Here is an 18,672-nt window from a genome sequence, read left to right as displayed (position 1 = left end):
AGGGAAAACAAAAAATTTTTCGTTATGCAAAAAGGTAACAGCATATCCCCTCATTTTTATATTGCTGTTGATGTTTTTTGTTTAGGTTGGTGGACGAACTCACAGCCCACCTGACGTTAAGCGATTACTGGAGCCCATAGACATCTACGATGTAAATGCGCCACCCACCTTGAGATATAAGTTCTAAGGTTTCAAGTATAATTACAACGGCTACCCCACCCTTTAAACCGAAATGCATTACTGCTTCACGGCAGAAATAGGCAGGGTGATGGCACCTACCCGCGCGGACTAACAAGAGGTCCTACCACTAGCAATTACGGAAATTATAATTTTGCGAGTTTGATTTTTATTACACGGTGGTCCTTAACCGTGGAAGTCAATCGTGAACATTTGTCAAGTACGTATTTCATTACAAAAATTGGTACCCGCCTGCGGTATTCGAACACCGTTGCATCGCAAGATACGATTGCATTGGACGTCTAATTATTTAGGCCACGATAACTTCGGCCAAATATGTAATAAAACAAAAAATCCGCTCTAATTAATCCAGTGAACAAATGTTCACGATTGACTTCCACGGTGAAGGAAGAACATCGTGTAATAAACTGAAACCCGCAAAATTATAATTTGCGTAATCACTGGTGGTAGGACCTCTTGTGAGTCCGCACGGGTAGGTACCACCACCCCGCCTATTTCTGCCGTGAAGCAGTAATACATTTCGGTTTGAAGGGTGGGGTAGCCGATGTAACTATACTGAGACCTTGGAACTTATATATATCTCAAGGTGGGTGGCGCATTTACGTTGTATGTGTCTATGGGCTCCAGTAACCACTTAACACCAGGTGGGCTGTGAGTTCGTCCACCCATATAAGGAATAAAAAAAAAAGCGCCAAGACAAATCGGCTTTCGACTGTTCTTTAATTATGTAAATTGTGAAGAAATCACGAACAGAGAAAGCTTCCTATGTTTTACTGGCTTACGTTTTCAGACTAGCAATTAGCGCTTGTTATCTTAAGTGGCACTTGTTAAAAGAACCCGTAACTTTAGGCGACAATTGGTTCGTATTACGATAATTGTGGATTCAATTGGACGACGGCTAAATATTATTCATTTTAGAGATTGTATACGATTTCTGGCTGTAAGTTGAACTAAGTCAGTTGCGGAACGTGCTCTCAGCACCCGTGAGTTATAGTCACTAGTATAATAACACTAGTATAACAGTGTACATGGCATTTTTATGAGGTACACAATAACAATATTCCCTGAGTTTCATGCTAGGAAAACCTGTCTTATAAAAGTCAGCGGTTCAGTGCTGTAAGAATGTAGTACGTATGTGTGTGTGTTTGTGTGTGTGTTTATGTGTGCATGTGTGTGAATGTGTTTGTGTGTGAGGCAGAAACGAAGAGTTCGAGTTTGCAGTTGAATACAGCCCTATTTAAATGACCGAGAACTGAAAACAAATCACGCACGATCATTTAGCCCCAAATTAGGATTCCGTGTTATGGGTACCAGATACTGACATACATGTTTAAATATATACATATATGGATAATAAACCAAGGCAAAGAACAAACAAACTTTTTCTTCACATGAATGATTGCCCGAAATGGGTATCGAACCCACGACCCTCAGCTCAACAGTCAGGGGCGCTAGCTACAGCACCATCTAGTGAGTCTATATTTATTTTATTTTATTTTTTATTACTTAGATGGTTGGACGAACTCACAGCCCACCTGGTATTAAGTGGTTACTGGAGCTCATAGACATCTACAACGTAAATGCGCCACCTACCTACCTGTACGGACTCACAAGAAGTTCTAACACCAGTATTTACGCAAATTATAATTTTGCGGGTTTGATTTTTATTACACGATGTTATTCCTTCGTGAACATTTCTTAAGTACGTATTTCATTAGATTAGTACCCGCCTGCGGAATTCGAACGCCGTTGCATCGCTAGATACGAATGCACCGGACGTCTTATCCTTTAAGCCACGACGACTTCAACTCAAGGCGAGTTACGCCATGAGCTCCCTTAGTGACTGAATACCATATGTCCATTGACCTAATCTGCCCGTTTATGCTTTGGGGCTTACGACAAAAGGAAGATCTTCCACCGAGCGGGTGATATTGCTCGGTAGACCGACGGTCCGAATGTTGTTGTTCGGAACTTGTATATATGCGCTTTTATCTTGAAAATGTCGTAAACGAGATTCAGGCATCTGTCAAATATCTTGCGTTATATGATGGCTACCCGTCACAGTGCTAATGTCTTCCAATCAATTAGATTGTGAGAATTATTTTGTGAATTCACAGTACGTTTCTTGTTTTCAAAATTTCTCTTAACAATAGCAGACGCTTGCTGAATAATATATCGCCGCGTTCTTGCAAATTTAGCGCCGGTCAATGCACTCTGACGGTATCTAATGGCCGGCGTCACTGTCTAAAAATTCAGGGCGAACATTAAAATGGTACCTGATTACGCGCGATTGACTGGCATACATTCAGATGAACCACATGTAGTGTCAGGGAGATGTTCTCTTAAACTTAGTGCTTATTCGGCTAACTTAGTAGGTTCTGAAGTTGAGAAGCATTGGTATTGTGATTGAAAACATACAACTTAATATATTTTTGTACCGTACAACATCTAAGAACAATTAAATAAAACAGTATATTGGTTTTCATGGTACCACATGATTCTTCTTCTTCTTACTAGCATTTTCTCCGTCTAGTATCAGGGTTGGCTTTCCATTTTGAACTCCTCCACTTTGCCCGGTATTCGGCATCCTTCTGCCTGAGGTTATTCTCCTCTATTTCCGCCATTATCATATCCAAAATGTTGCTATACAGTTTAAGCTTTAGTTTTTTTTTCTTACCTATTCTGATAGCCTTGAGAGGCTATATCAGCGTTACCCTAGCGTGAAGGTGAGCTCACAGGGCTCAAACCGGAGGTGTTGCTAAAACTGGCCCTAGCAAAAGCAGTGTTTCGCAGAATGTACCACCGGATCGGAAACGCGTCCCACTGAAAAGATCCGGAGAGAAACTCAGTGGGCTGTGTCTATGAGTTAATTTACTTGTCCACCAGCCCTTCGTCACAAGCGACGGGTTCGGCGAGGACGGTGACCGGTGCTTCAGGTACCTAAAAGCACCACGTTAATAGATCGGGAGGATCCGTAATGACGTGCTTAGGGCAACTTTAGTAATTGTCGTTCTGTTTTTTTATTCGCGCGTTGTTCGTTCGTCTTCCCTATATGATTGTAATTGTTGTAGGAATTTTAAGGCAGGTTTGTGGCATAGTCTTAATGAATCACTTTAGAAAATGCGTGTGTTTGAAACATGTAAAATGTCGATAAATAATATAATTCATGAATGTACTCATTTTTGTTTTTTTTTTTTCCGTATTTCATATGTTTGCATTACGCTAAGCCATTTGCGTTGACAATTTAAGTTTGTATTGATTAGTCTAGGAAGATTTTTGAAATTCAATTGAAGTATATAAGCGGCGGAATTTATACGAAAAATAATTTATCTTTTGGCATTGTCGCAGAAAAACGTGTCCGGAATTCACGTGGAAGAATTTAATCTTTAAAATTCAGTCATGATGAAAGCACATTGAATTAATTATTAGAATTTGCTAATGCCGTTTCAACCAGCCTTGTGTATCTCTGATGCAAACAAATAAATATGCAAATGTTTGCTTTGACCAAATTGACGTAAATCAATAAATTAATCTGAAAAGTTTTCTACCAGCGCGAGTTTTTGAAGTGAAACTTCTTTATGCACATGAGGGTAAAATTTTTACAGAACGTCACGCAGGTATGCAACGGAAGTGACATCAAACTACTATTGAAATTAAGTACTTGTCAAATGTCAGTAGTAGTAGTTGTTGTATTTTGCCAACTGGAAAGGCAAATGTATCATACCATACAGCCTAATATTTTATTATTTTTTTGTGAAAAATGTTAATAAGAATTGAAATGAAATGAAAAGAATTTGGAACATTAATCAAATAGCATGAAATTAAGTTAGTCAATTCAATTGGCAAAATATTAGTCATTTACAATTTAGAAATCCAAACATAATGTGACTGTCAACATTGAGGTTTGAGATTGACATTTGACAGACTTTTGGCGGGAACATATCTTCCTTTTTCCCTTCCTCTAAGTCTCGGAAATCTAAAGTTTTAGATTTGTATAAATATAAGCAAGACTTATAAATTAGTTCGGCAAAAAAGTTTCACTTCTGACATGTGTACTTTGTACGCACGCACTTTTTTTTTTTAAATCAAAGAACAAACTACTTTAATTTTGAGCTGAACTGCAAGTTGTGAAAATATTTGGCTTACCTAAATAAAGAAAAAAAAAAGAATAATTTTAACACTTTTATTATTAACTTCAATTGTAACTATAAAAATGTATTCTGAAAGACGATTTTAAAATTAGGACCGTCAATGTTTATGTTTCATTATTAGTATTTTATATTGTTTTGTATTTTGTAATTTATTTGCTACCAGAAGGTTCTTGGTTAGTTTGGTCATATTGCTCGGCGGCCACCAGACAACCTTGAAAGATTGATTGTAGTGGGCAAGGTAGAAGGGAAAAGACCCGCCGGCCGGCCACCAAACCGTTGGTCGGATCAGATAACTGCGCTCACTGGACTCTCTGTTGCGAACGCCCTGAGAGAAGCCGAAAACCGAAGCAAATGGCAGCTGAGGGTACAAAGAGCCACGAAGGGCTTTCAAGGACACGACCTTCAGCAATGAAGTATTCGACTAAGAACTACTAATTTTTTATTATTTAAAATTGTTAATTTATGATTGCCGTTGCCTATTTATGCAGCAAAGCAATCGCGCCCTCTTACACGGAATAATTGATACTTGTGCATTCGTATGTAGCGATGCACCGGTGTTCGGATCCCGCAGGCGGGTACCAATTTTTCTAATGAAATACGTACTTAACAAATGTTCACGATTTACTTCCACGGTGAAGGAATAACATCGTGTAATAAAAATCAAACCCACAAAATTATAATTTGCGTAATTACTGGTGGTAGGACCTCTTGTGAGTCCGCACGGGTAGGTACCATTACCCTGCCTATTTTCTGCCCTGAAGTAGTAATACGTTTCGAATTGAAGGGCGGGGCAGCCGTTGTAACTGCATTGAGACCTTAGAACTCATATCTCAAGGCGGGTTGCGGCATTTACGTTGTAGACGTCTATGGGCTCCAGTAACCACTTAACACCGGGTGGGCTGTGAGCTCGTCCACCCAATGCAGCAAAAAAAAAAATATTTTTTCGAATCGGCAAGATTATTCATAAAGAGCATCAGGTCGTAACAGGCCGGTCGTAAAATTTTAATTATAAATGAAATCGCAACTCGGAACCTGTTAGCTACAGACGCATATTTCCTTGGATTAAAGACGTGAGCAAGGTTATGCATGGATGTTTCATTATACCTGCCATTTTGATGACACTAATAACGACAAATCGCACATGATCGTCTGACTCTAAACTAGAATTCTTTGCACTATGGGAATAGACAAAGACAGGCGTACATTCTTACGTTTAAATAAATGTTTAGACAGAAATGTGCGGTAAATCATTGACCAGTGTTAGGTTTCATACTTCAGTGCGTTATTCTCAATTGGCCTTATTAAAAGGCTTATAGTCACCAAAGGAGCAACGGAGAGGACTATGCTTGGAGTTTACCTACAAAATCAAGTCAGGAATGAGGATTGTTTAGAAAACTATTGACATGTGACACTGAGACGTGGTTATTCACAATGGGCTTTATTAAAAAGGCTTAAACCAAGGAGTAATAGAGAGGATTATGCTTGGAGTTTCCCTACAAAACCAAATCAGGAATGAGGATTGGTTAGAAAACTAAGTTGACCAACATAGCCCAGAGGATTAAGACTTTGAAGTGGCAGTGGGCACATTGCTAGTAGAACAAATGGCTGCTGGGACCGAAAAGTTCTCGTGTGGCGACCACGTACCGGGAGACGTAGCGTGAGTAAGTCTTCCACAAGGTAGACCAATGGTTCCCAATCTTATTTTCTCTACTGCCCACTTTGAGAATAAATTATTTTGTAGCGCCTCCATTTTTTTCGCTACTTAAAAAACACTATAGTGAGAGCTCAGCCGGTGTCTAAGAGTCCTAGATGAAATTACAAATCGCCTCCCAAGCTTTTACACAACGCCCCCATTTTTTTCTGGGTTTCTTACCGCCCCCCATTGGGCCTGCAGCGCTCACAAGGGGGCGTTATCGCCCACTTTGAGAAAGGCTGAGGTAGACCGACGACCTGGATGCAAACAGAGCAGGACCGGTCTTTGCGAGGTCTATGTCCTTACTGGACCTTAGTGATCGATCGGACGCAGTGCGGATTCGGATCGATAGTGCAGAATTTTAAACATCCAGAACAAACGTGTTCATCGCACGAATGCTTAGCCACCACTTTGCTGTTGCAGCAACCTTAATGCGTCTGGCTCCGAATTTCGGTTGCACCGGGATAACGGTTGATTTACTCGCGAAACCGGAATGCGCCGCTGATCGGTACAAGCTCACAATACCGTGCCACGAGTCAAGTTGAAAGATATCTTTGTTATCGTTCCACTTTATTGATGACTAGCTGACCCGGCAAACTTCGTAGTATCTCAATCGATAAATAAAAGACCTAAACTTTTGTAAAAGTTTCACTTAAAACAAGCAAAAGGTCTCCGTCCCACGGAGGATACATCAAAAGAAAAAGAAAATTGTTATTTTTGTTTAATTCCGAGCATTTTCATATTTATCTACCTTTTAACCCGTCTCTGGATTTACACAAATAATTCAAGACCATAATTAGCCAAATCTGTCCAGACGTTTCGAGTTTTAGCGAGACTAACGAACAGCAATTTATTTTTATATATTTTATATAAATCTAAAACTCGAGGAGGACTCTAGGAGTGTGAACCTAAAAAGTCTATCTAATGAATATAATTTTCAGTAAACAACAAATATGCGAATTTAAAAAAAAAAGCTTAAGCAGACAACTAATCAATAATTAATTTGGTCTTCTTTTTATCCTCTTGCTACTAGTTAGGATATTACAGCGAAGTTATAAAATTATTGTATTTTCATCAGGACTTGATTGGACATCTCGGAGCCGGTGAAAATAACTTTCAAAGATTCCGTTACATACAAATGTATCAAGCTATAAAAAAGCATCTTAAAAATGAAACCGTTATATTGAAAATGGAACGACGCTCTTAAAAATCATTCTCCTGCCCTTCTCCCACTCATTTGGGGTCAGCGCAATATGTTTTCTCCTTCCATACTCCTCTATCATATACCATTTCCTCGCTCACTCTCCTCTTACACATGTCGTCTTTTACGCAATCCATCCATTTCTTCTTAGGTCTATCTCTTCCTCTATATTCTTTCACATTCATAGTTGAAACTCTCTTACCAAACTCATTTCGTCTCATCACATGTCCATACCATCCCAAACGCGTACTTCTCAGCTTCTCTGTCACAGGTGCCACTCTCAGACTTCCTCTAACATATTCATTCCGTATTATATCCATTCTCGTTACTCCACACATCCATCGCAACATTCGTATCTCTGCTGCATGCGATCGCCTTTCATCAATGCCGCTCCTAAATGCTACTTAAAATGCAGGCAAAAGTCATTACAATGAAATTTCAACCCCCATACATAAAGACTACGTTTTATTGTTATTGTTTTAACATTGAATTATGAATAGAGCAGACCTTGATTTGTTTACTTAAGCGTTTATAAATAGTAACACATATCATTAACTTGACAACGGTAATACAAGCGGTGTGATAGTTTCCTACATGATAAGGTATCAAACTATGAATATTACATAGCTAATTTTACAATTGTTTGTGAATCGAAGGAAGATTGAAGTAAAATTAATGTTCCAGTTGATTGTGGAAAGTGGGGAACCATGTCTCAAATACCTATTCGCTGGTAACCTAAGGGGCTATTCCATCCACGGTATTGTGGCGGGTAGCCATCATACAACGCAAGATAATTGACAGATGCCTGAATCTCGCTTACGACATTTTCAAGATGAAGCGCATATATACAAGTTCCGAACAACAACATTCGGACCGTCGGTCTACCGAGCAATATCATCCGCTCGGTGGAAGATCTTCCCTTTGTCGTATATAAACTTCCCAAACTGGTGACCTGCGACGGAACAATCGCAACCTTCTGATTCATCATCAGCGCATCAAAAACTTCGGCTACCACAATCCCCGCATTCTCGCCGATAAAAGCAAGTCATCGACAGTCGTCCCACAGCAAGCCAGCATCTCAGCCTCAACAGGACCATCGCAGCCGACTCACCGCGCTTCCTGGCCCTACGGCACGCACCTACACTGCCTCATCGCGCAGCATTCAAGCTCAGTCTCGACTCACCGCAGACTTCGAGCAGCACTGGCGACAATCACGCAGCATTCAAGCTCAGTTTCGACTCACCGCAAACTTCGAGCAGCACTGGCACTTGCAAGCTAATCTCAGCACGGACAACGATAACTAAAATGACACGACCTCCGGTCTCGGAGGGGAGTGATGTGGCGGGTAGCCATCATACAACGCAAGATAATTGACAGATGCCTGAATCTCGCTTACGACATTTTCAAGATAAAGCGCATATATACAAGTTCCGAACAACAACATTCGGACCGTCGGTCTACCGAGCAATATCATCCGCTCGGTGGAAGATCTTCCCTTTGTCGTCTAAGCCTTCCCAAAGTATGGCTGTTAGATAAGCTAACGGGGCTCAACCTGAGATAGTGTGCTTACACTAACCCTAACAAGAGCATTGTTTCTATTGAGTCTACCACTGGATTCGTCGTCCATAAATCTAAAATCCAGACAGAAGAATCCATTATTCTTTATGTGTGAAGTCTGAAGAATACGTAAACCACAAAATATTTTCTGGTTACGCGCCTAAAGAACCGCTAATACAACATATTCTTTGGAAAACTGTAACTTCGTTTAATTAAAAAAAAATGCAGCCATGACCTTGAATTGTATAATAAATAAAAATAAATGCATCTTATTTGTAGAAATTTTAGTCGTTTTTTTTGTGGTTTTTGTTATATAACTGGTTTTATAAATGAACATGTATTTACAGAAATATCTGCGCGTCTGGGTTGAATTTAAATATTCGTACGTAATGCAAAATATTCGCTTACTAGACTGCGGCTTTATTGTCAATCTTTTCTTATTGCTCATAGTCTATGGTCAAATTGAGAATAGATTTAATATTGTTTGTCTTTAATAATATTTGTCTAAAGTGTAGTCTTGACGAAATCTGTGATTATAGAAGTAAAATAGTCTTTGACAAATGAATCATATTAGTGTGTTTATAATTCATTCAATTCATTATAGTCGAATTACGACTACCGGGGGACCATTAGTAGCGATAAAAACTTCGATCAGTTACTATTGTTGATCGAAGGATAAAAAGCTTCACTTGGGATATGCGCTCTCCAACCTCGCATCGCAGTGGGATAGTCCGAGTTGTGAAGAGCTTCGTCTAGTCGGACATTACCCACTAGTCCGACTGTTAAATGGCGAATTAGGGATGTGCCAATACTTTCAAGATAAAAAAAAAATAGGTTGTCTGTAAAATCGGTTTATTGTTGATAGTTTTACATGATGACGTCAGTAGCAGAACTGTTCGAACTGCTAGCTCTGACGTCACGCGAGAAGAGAGATAAATGTGTCACAAGCCAACGCTTGAGCCGGTCGTGCCTCTCTATCGCTTGTACTGCGCTCTCGCTTGCACGCTCAGGCTCACGGAACGTGACACTTTTTCGTGTGTACAGCTGGTGCTAATTGTTATCACGTCAAAGCTGCAAATCTTCTATGAAGTTTTTAAACACTAATATAGAAGGAGATTATTTTTAGATGGGCCTCAATCCGTTTTCCTTAAGAAACTCGTTTTGCGAACCGTATCGATTTCGCCAAGGAGGTTGTCAGTTCTTGACGACCTCCGGTGACCTTTACGAATGTTTTCTCAACTCACATACAATCAGCGCTATGAGGTAAATACACTCGTTTAATTGCTATTAATATATTTCTATAATCATATTGATCTATAATTAAATAAAAGTTAAATATAATTTGGAGATGTAACGGAAATTTTACAGCTAATTCGGTTTTCCTCGAGGAGTCTTACCTTGAGGCTTTAATCTCACAGTTGGGTTGGGCTGTTTGGAATTGAAGCCCAATAAGATATATGTATAATAATATAAGTGTGGTTGTGGGAGAAGATGTGGACCAAAGTTTTTGGTTATAGGGCGAATGCGAGCTTACACCGCACGGATTTTGGCTATTTCCGCCGCGAAGGAGTCAGGCGTTTCTGTTTGAAGAGTTGGTCAGCCATTACGTACTTTGTAACTCAGAGCTAAAGGTGAGTTACGTTCTTTATGACGATAGACCTCACGATTGAGGTGTCGATGCCACTTATTATCGGGTGGACTGTCAAATCGTACAATTCGTGCACTTAAAAAGACAGAGCGCACAAATATCGCTTCCGAAAACGGTCTTCAATTAGTTAATTATCATTGCCGGCTTAATATTAACATTTTATCGAACACACAAGAATAAATTAGAGCTTTAATGTGTACGATGAACTAGTATCGATATAAATTGAGTATAAATAAAAAGTTAACGTGGCGTGTTTGTTCATGTAATTCCCACATATAGTTTGGTCATACGTGACTTCATCTTGGAAATATAAAATATGTCTTTGATTATTAACATGTCTGAATACGGTCAAATTTGTATTTATTTGTCACTTATACACCTCTATACTTTATATTCGTCATGATAATCGCCTTATCGTAGCCGCCGCTGACTACTCCCCGAATCCTGATCATGCAGGAGCCAGTCACCGTCGACGCCCTAGACACGTCCTTACGGATCCATCAGATCCAATAACCTTTGCATTAGATGCCTTCAGCTCTAATACTAGGGGCAGGCTTAGGGACCCCGGTAACCGTACTCGTCGAACTCGACAAAGAGGTCGACGTGCAACCTAACCCATGCATCAGCCCGCTGAGTTTCTCGCCGGATCTTCTCAGCGGGTCGCGATTCCGATCCGGTAGTAGATTCATTCGCGAAACAATTGCTCTTGAGTTGTTAGGTCTCCTTCGGAGGCGCTCGGGCAGTTGTTAGCAAATCCCACCCCTCTTGGCTGATCCTTTGCTCGCTCATCTGTCCTGGTGAAACTGGAAAGGCCTTCGGGCCACCAGTAAACTTTCAATCATAAAAAAAAAAACTTTATGTTATTAAGCTGAAGAGTTTATTTGTTTGAACGCGCTAATCTCAGGAACTGCTGGTCCGATTTGAAAAATTATTTCAGTATTAGATAGCCTATTTATTGAGGAAGGCTTAGACTATATAACATCATCAGATCTTGATGGTTACAGGACCATTCGGGAAGTCTACCATTTCGAACAAAAAAATAAGAAAATAGTTCTTCTTTTGAAGTCGGTTAAAAAGCGTGACTTTGGTACCTTAAATAGCTCCTTAAAATTGTATTATTCCAAAATATTTTCAATTTCTACGCAAATAAAGAGGCGGGTGAAATTTAGCGTTATGCCAAAGTATTCCACGCAGACGAAGTCGCCGGCAATAGCTAGTTATTTAAATGACGTGGTTACTGTAATTTTTTTTTAATGCACACTTTGGTTATTATTATATTGAGAGGCGCCTCTCATTACGATGAAACTGTTCAAACAAAAGTGTTCGAGAACATTCGCCTCGCGTTCGACGGAGTTCGGTGCAGTCTTTTGGCGCCATAATCAATAACGTCATTAAAATGTTATTGGAACGAAGTTCCTTACGGCAGGCTTGGAGGGGATAGGGATTTTGCTGCGCGACCGAACTGAAAAAAATGTGATAGTAAAACCGTAAGAAAAAATCCGTGGAAAAAAGTGCGTGGAATAAAACCGTTAAATGAGACGTGCGCAGGTGCGAGCGTGACAGTCGTATACACAAGCGAGTAGTGTATAATACCTTTCTCTTTCTCCTTCTTTTTTTTGCAAATTGTGTCGATTCTACATTAGCCGAAGGAACTTCGTTCCTACCTGGTGTCCCACGACACCATATTTTAGTTTTATTGTTTTTAACCGAAGAAGAGGCTGTGCATTCGCTTGCGTTATATTTATGTGTAGTTAACATCGGAACTTTTTCTAGGGGTACCGATTTTATTGATGCTTATTTCAATACCTGGTTCTTTTAATTTAAATAAATAAGCCTTTATTGCGGTTAGATTTTAACTTATTTAACTAAGCATAAAAATATAACAATAGAGGTAAGAAAATTATAAATTAACTTAAACCAAAACATATTCCCGGCATTCCAACTATTGTATTGTAACTATACTTGAGACCTTAGAACTTATATCTCAAGGTGGGTGGCGCATTTACGTTGTAGATGTCTATGGGCTCCAGTAACCACTTAGCACCAGGTGGGCTGTGAGCTCGTCCACCCGTCTAAGCGATAAAAAAAAATCGACTTATCTCTCCTCTTAACAGCTTGTCTTTCGACAAAGGCCTTTCATTGGTTTCAGTCCTTTGCTGTTCGTAACCATTCATTTAGTCCCATTTGAAATATTGTGAAGATCTGATCGGTATTTTTCGAGTTATCTTTAATTATGCATATTTAATTGATTTGAACTATGTAGGCAGCGGCTTGGTTATGCCGCAATGACGATGGCAACGTTCACGGGCGACGGTAAACACTCACCATCAGACGGGTCGTATGATCAGACGAGCCTTTGTCGGCAGACGTCTACAAGGGCATTAAAAAAAGGCTTCAACTGCATTGTCGAAGATCTAATATTATTTCATAAAAGTCGGTTTTCTTATTTGTAAAAAAACATATTGTTTTAATTATTAGTATTTTTGTCATTTACATAGTTTACATTCAAATCCACAGGAATTTCGCGGGTATCCCGTATCAAAGATGTATGGTGCTTCATATTACATTTAATTAAATTAAAATCGAGATGGACCAACCAAGGTATCCATGAATCACAAAAACCTCACAAAAACCCGTCATTTTCCATATAAATAATGATGGTGGTGGCGCCTGAGACTGATGAATCCTGATCTACTTCTCAAGCTGGAACGGGTGATTGGTTCGCGGTTTCGAAACAGCTGAGCCGATGGCCTTCGTGTGCCGGTTCGCAACAGACTGTAACTGTGTGTTTAGTGCGAGTTTTTTAAAGTTCTCGATAGCGTAAAAGTGAACTCAACTGAAGTCGTCGTGGCGTCAAGGATATGACGTCCGGTGTATTCGTGCTGAGCGATGCACCGTTGTTCGAATCTCAGCCGGGTACCAATCTTTCTAATGAAATACGTACCTACCTAACAAATGTTCACGATTGACTTCCACGATGAAGGAATAACATCGTGTAATAAAAATCAAACCCGAAAAATTATAATTTGCGTAATTACTGGTGGTAGGACCTCTTGTGAGTCCGTGCGGGCGGGTACCACCACCCTGCCTATTTCTGCCGTGATGCAGTAATGCGTTTTATATATAGTAACGTATTTAATGGATTCAATTTTAAAAACAATACTTTACCATATTAAAAGTTGTACCGAGCAATAGTTATTATTTTCCAAACCCGAAATCAATCAAGTAACTTCGCACCCGCCTAACCTCCAATAACCTTACTCCATTTTGTCGTATGACGTCATTCTCGATCACATGATCAATTAAAATTTAAAACACATGTTTTTGTCACAGCTACGTGTTTATTATTAAGTTAACATCAATTGGAATTGGCAAATATTATTTTATTTCAATCGAATGTTTTTTAAGCTATTGTATAGCTTTTATCGCGGGTTTTGAGCGCGGTGACCGAATCAAGAAATTCCGTAACGAAAATAATCCCTAACACCTCCACTACCATGTAGCTCGCGTTCAACACATTCACATGCGCTTGTGCAGTGCTTGTGAATACGCGCAAGTGAGTGAGTGTGAGTCTGCCCATCTCTCTCTCACGCGGTCTAGCTTATGCGTGTGAATGGGACAGTTAATGTTTTGCTTTTGTTAATGATTTTAAATATAGCGTGGCCTTATTTTATTATTGTTTTAATATTAAATTATTATTGTCTAATTATAATTGCATAAGTTGGTAAAAAATGCTATGCAATAATAGCTTTACCGCGGCACCCCGAGTGCCACACGTGTTTTTTTTCCATGATTCTCCATTCCGTCAAGAGCCTTAGCAATTATGAAACTCATTTTGTTTTACATCGGAACTAATCTACTGATGGAAAGCAGCTTCCAGCCACTGAGGAGTTATTGGCACATATTTTTTGGAAAGCGGCATTTTTTTTTATTGCTTAGTTGGGTGGACGAGCTCACAGGTCATCTGGTGTTAAGTAGTTACTGGAGCCCATAGACATCTACAACGTAAATGCACCACCCACCTTGAGATATAAGTTCTAAGGTCTCAAGTATAGTTACAACAGCTGCCCCACCCTTCAAACGGAAACGCATTACTGCTTCACGGCAGAAATAGGTGGGATGGTGGTACCTACCCGTGCGGACTCACAAGAGTCCTACCACCAGTTTTTCACATTCAGGAAAAAACATCACTTCGTCATCTGTCAATGCGCGCGTCAAATTCAACGGACCTTTTCCTATCGAACGTATCCTGTGTTTTCTGGTCACGTAATGACATTCAAAGGTCGCCGTCAGTACCTGCCAGGACTTTTTGTACATTACCAAACTAACAATTATATAATCAAGGAAAAAAAATGTTAAGCTATAAATTTTATTTAAACAGATACAGCCCTTGAAGACATGGCTACATGCAAATATAGGCTCTTCAACTATAATGGAAGGTCTTATTGGGATTCTGTTTCTCGACAGCGGTATATAAATAATCTATATATATATATAAATGAATTGCTGTTCGTTAGTCTCGCTAAAACTCGAGAACGGCTGGACCGATTTGGCTAATTTTGGTCTTGAATTATTTGTGGAAGTCCAGAGAAGGTTTAAAAGGTATATAAATATGAAGAAATAAATGCTCGGAATTAAATAAAAAATAACAATTTTGTTTTCCCTTTGATGTGTCCCCCATCGGACGGATTCCTTTTGTTTGTTTTAACTTTATTCTAGGCAAAAGTTTAGGTCTTTTATTTATCGATTGAGGCACTGCGAAGTCTGCCGGGTCAGCTAGTTATAAATAAATAATAACTGGGAACAACTCACGCATGGTCATCCGGCCCTAAATTAAAATTCCCTGTGTTATCGGTACCAGAGAGTGATATACATACATTCTTTTAAATATATATGTATATATATCTATACTAATATTATAAAGAGGAAAGATTTGTTTGTTTGTTTGTATTGAATAGGCTCCGAAACTACTGAACCGATTTGAAACATTCTTTCACTGTTTGGAAGCTACACTATTACCGAGTGACATAGGCTATATTATTTTTTGAAAAAAATTAGGGATCCTTACTAAAACTCCAATACTGTAACTCAAGGTGTAAAAAAATACCTGAAATATTGTTTACATCGCGTGCCCTGCGAAAGCTTTTGATGATAGAATAATATAATGTACTACGACTTTGTAGAACACATTATTATCTACAAAAAGTGGCGCGACAGCATATGTCTAACTATTATAGTTTTGCCGCAATAGGTGTTCTTTTATTAAAAAAAATAAAACAACGTCAAATGTCGTTGAAATTTTTGTTAAAGACCCGAGCGAAGCCGGAGCGGGCCGCTTGTATACTATATAATAGTATAGCCTTTCACCCGTAGATATGTCTGCACAAGTGGTGTTATAGTTTGTAATCTTTTGGATTAAATCATTAGTAATCACATTGATTCCTCTGCAATATTTTACTATTTTTCAACGTGTAGGACAGATTGTTGAAATTGTAGAAATGTAATACTTTATAACAATGTTTAATGAAATAATTACACAGAGCTATTTTTGTTGCATATAAATAAGCATGCCCATCTCTACAATGTCTCCTCACTTTGACGAAAATACGTTAAAATTACTAATTCCATATTCGGTATTCAATCGCTAACCAAATTGTTATAGGAAACCTATTAACATCCATGTCGATATCTTTGAATAATGCAAAACTATAGTCGAACGTTCAAAACAAAATTGCAAACAAGTTTATCATGGGCATATTTTATAGTACGACTTTATGTAAATCGCAAGAGTCTGCTAATCATTTTCTCAAATGACGCTATTGCTACATTATCCGCAAATTTTTAACTACAGATCTCATAAAGGATTGCTCTAAAGAGTAGAGACTTGGTATTGAAATTTGGCGATAATTCTATCATCTAACACTTTCATCATCATCTTAGGCCTTACAGCCCAGGGTGGGCCTTAGCCTGGTCCAGTATGTCTCTCCAGACTGCTCTGTTCAGGGCTTTCTCCTTCCAGTTCTTGACGCCGATATTTTTGAGGTCGCGCTCCACGCCATCCAACCATCGGAGTTTGATCTAACGCTTTAAGCGTTGCAAAATGCTTTACAAATTGTTCTTATTACCTAGTTATAAAATAAATTAATTAACCGAAAAACCTGATTGAATGATAAATATTGACTAAGCTGATTATTCAATTGGCCGTGTTTAAACTGAAACATTTCAATTACATACAAATATGTTTTTCTTTTCCTTTTTTTTTTCTACCTAAGCTGAGAGCCTTGAGAGGCTATTTCAGCGTAACCTTAACTAGTCGGTGAGCTCACGGGGCTCAAACCTGACGACGTTGCTAACATGAACCCTAGCAAGAGCCGTGTTACACAGAATCTACCACCGGATCGGAAACGCGTCCCACTGAGAAGATCCGGCGAGAAACTCAGTGGGCTGTATCTGAGGGTTAAGTTACTCGTCGAGCCCTTCGTCGCAAGCGTCGACTGCTTTCCATTCTGTCCGCAGGAACAGGAATGTAGCTACCGGTGGCCACGATGAGAGGGTTCTCATGTCGTGCCGCTTTATCGAAGTGGTTTTTTTTTTTGCGTATCACCAACTCTAATATGTTCATTTGTTGGCGCAGTTTGTTTATGGCTTTTGCGGTACTAAGTTATTCTAAGGCAATCGGCATTTTGCATCACTCAATACTTTACATGATTTTACACTTTTAATTATGTATAATATAATCTGTGTTCGATATTATACAATACGAGTTTATGGAATAATAAATAGTACTTAACGTTACTTCCCTACAACTAAGATGAATCTTTTTTTTTAGGATTGAAGGATTACTAGTGGCCCGGAGGCCTTTCCAGTTTCACCATGGCAGGTGGGTGAGCAAAAGCTCAGCCAGGAGGGGTGGAATTTGCTAACAGCTGCCTGAGTGCCTCCGAAGGAGACCTAGCAAATCAAGAGCAGCTGCTTCGCGAATGAATCTACTACCGGATCGGAATCGCGACCCGCTGAGAAGATCCGGCGAGAAACTCAGCTGATGATGATTAGACTGATGCATGGGTTAGGTTAATAAGATGAATCTAATGACACTTCGTATATTGAGTCTGTTAAAATATTTATGCTATAGAACATGCATTAGAAATACATATATCTCCAAAGCCCATTACTTTTACTTCGATAGAGAAATAAATGAAGAAACTTAATTGCTTACACATCTACTATCTACTTCTATGAAAATATCATAAGATTTAAGTTAAACATGAATGTAGACTGATCGAAATTATCAAGCTAACAATATTCTAATTTTGATTCACTGAGCTAGCAGTATTAAAGGGAAGTGGAAATATTCAATTATTAATCAAATCCTTCGGTTTTAGTCTCATATTACTATATCAATGAGTCCAGTATATTTTAGTGTGCAGTCGTGTAAGTCGCTACGTTTTTGGTCTCCGAGGTGTATTTTGTGCTACGCTCTGACATAGTTACTGCGCTTTGGATCAGCTGTGTCGCTTTTGTGCTGAATTTGTTTTCGACGTCAATATTAAGGAACCGTTACGTGTGTATAGCTGCAGCTGAAGAAATACAACGATAATGTTTAAATGAGGTCACGAATACGGATATTATTTTAAGAAGATTTCTTCAAAAAGTTTTTGTAGACTAGAGGTTCCCAGACTGTTCTTTTTTTTTCATAGACCATTTTCAAAATTTAGCTCGTTTCGATGGAACCCTCCAGATAGATTTCTACCATATTCCCGAAATTCGTCAAGAAATATAAAGATTAAGTCTTCAACTTAGACCCTCGTCTCTTGCGGACCCCTGTGGTTCACTTGGACCATATTGGGGATTAAGGGTGTAGACGAATTCGCTGAGTGGTAGGCAAGAGATTGAGTCTCAAATGAGAATAATTAGCGTCTCAAGCCACAGCAGTGCGCCGTGATAAAAAAGTAGGGGGTGTTAAGAACCCATGCTTACTGCGTTATGTGGTTTAAAAAGCCCCATGCGTGACTGATCTCTGATGCGGCAGTCATACCCGTGTTCGCTAGGTACGGGAGGCGACTATATCCAGATTTTTATGGGCGTGTGTGGGTCCTTTGTGAGGCTTATTAGGTCTCATACGCACTGTAAAGAAGGCTAATCTTGCCTCGAAATGACCTTACACGCACTGGCGCAAAAGTCTTTAAAAAATGATCCCGCAGTCAATGTCAGAAACAATGCTAGT

At 39.2% G+C, this 18,672-nt stretch overlaps 1 protein-coding gene across 7 annotated transcripts in view; it reads right to left on the bottom strand.

The window, feature by feature from the left end:
• Positions 1–18,672, bottom strand: part of LOC101740450 (uncharacterized) — a 960,210-nt gene that overhangs the window by 11,708 nt on the left and 929,830 nt on the right. The gene's annotated exons all lie outside the window — the stretch shown is intronic.

Source organism: Bombyx mori, chromosome 6 (genome assembly GCF_030269925.1).
Source record: "Bombyx mori chromosome 6, ASM3026992v2".
Classification (NCBI taxonomy): domain Eukaryota; kingdom Metazoa; phylum Arthropoda; class Insecta; order Lepidoptera; family Bombycidae; genus Bombyx; species Bombyx mori.
The sequence above is the reverse complement of the archived record's forward strand: the minus strand, read 5'-3'. Positions and strand labels throughout refer to the sequence as shown.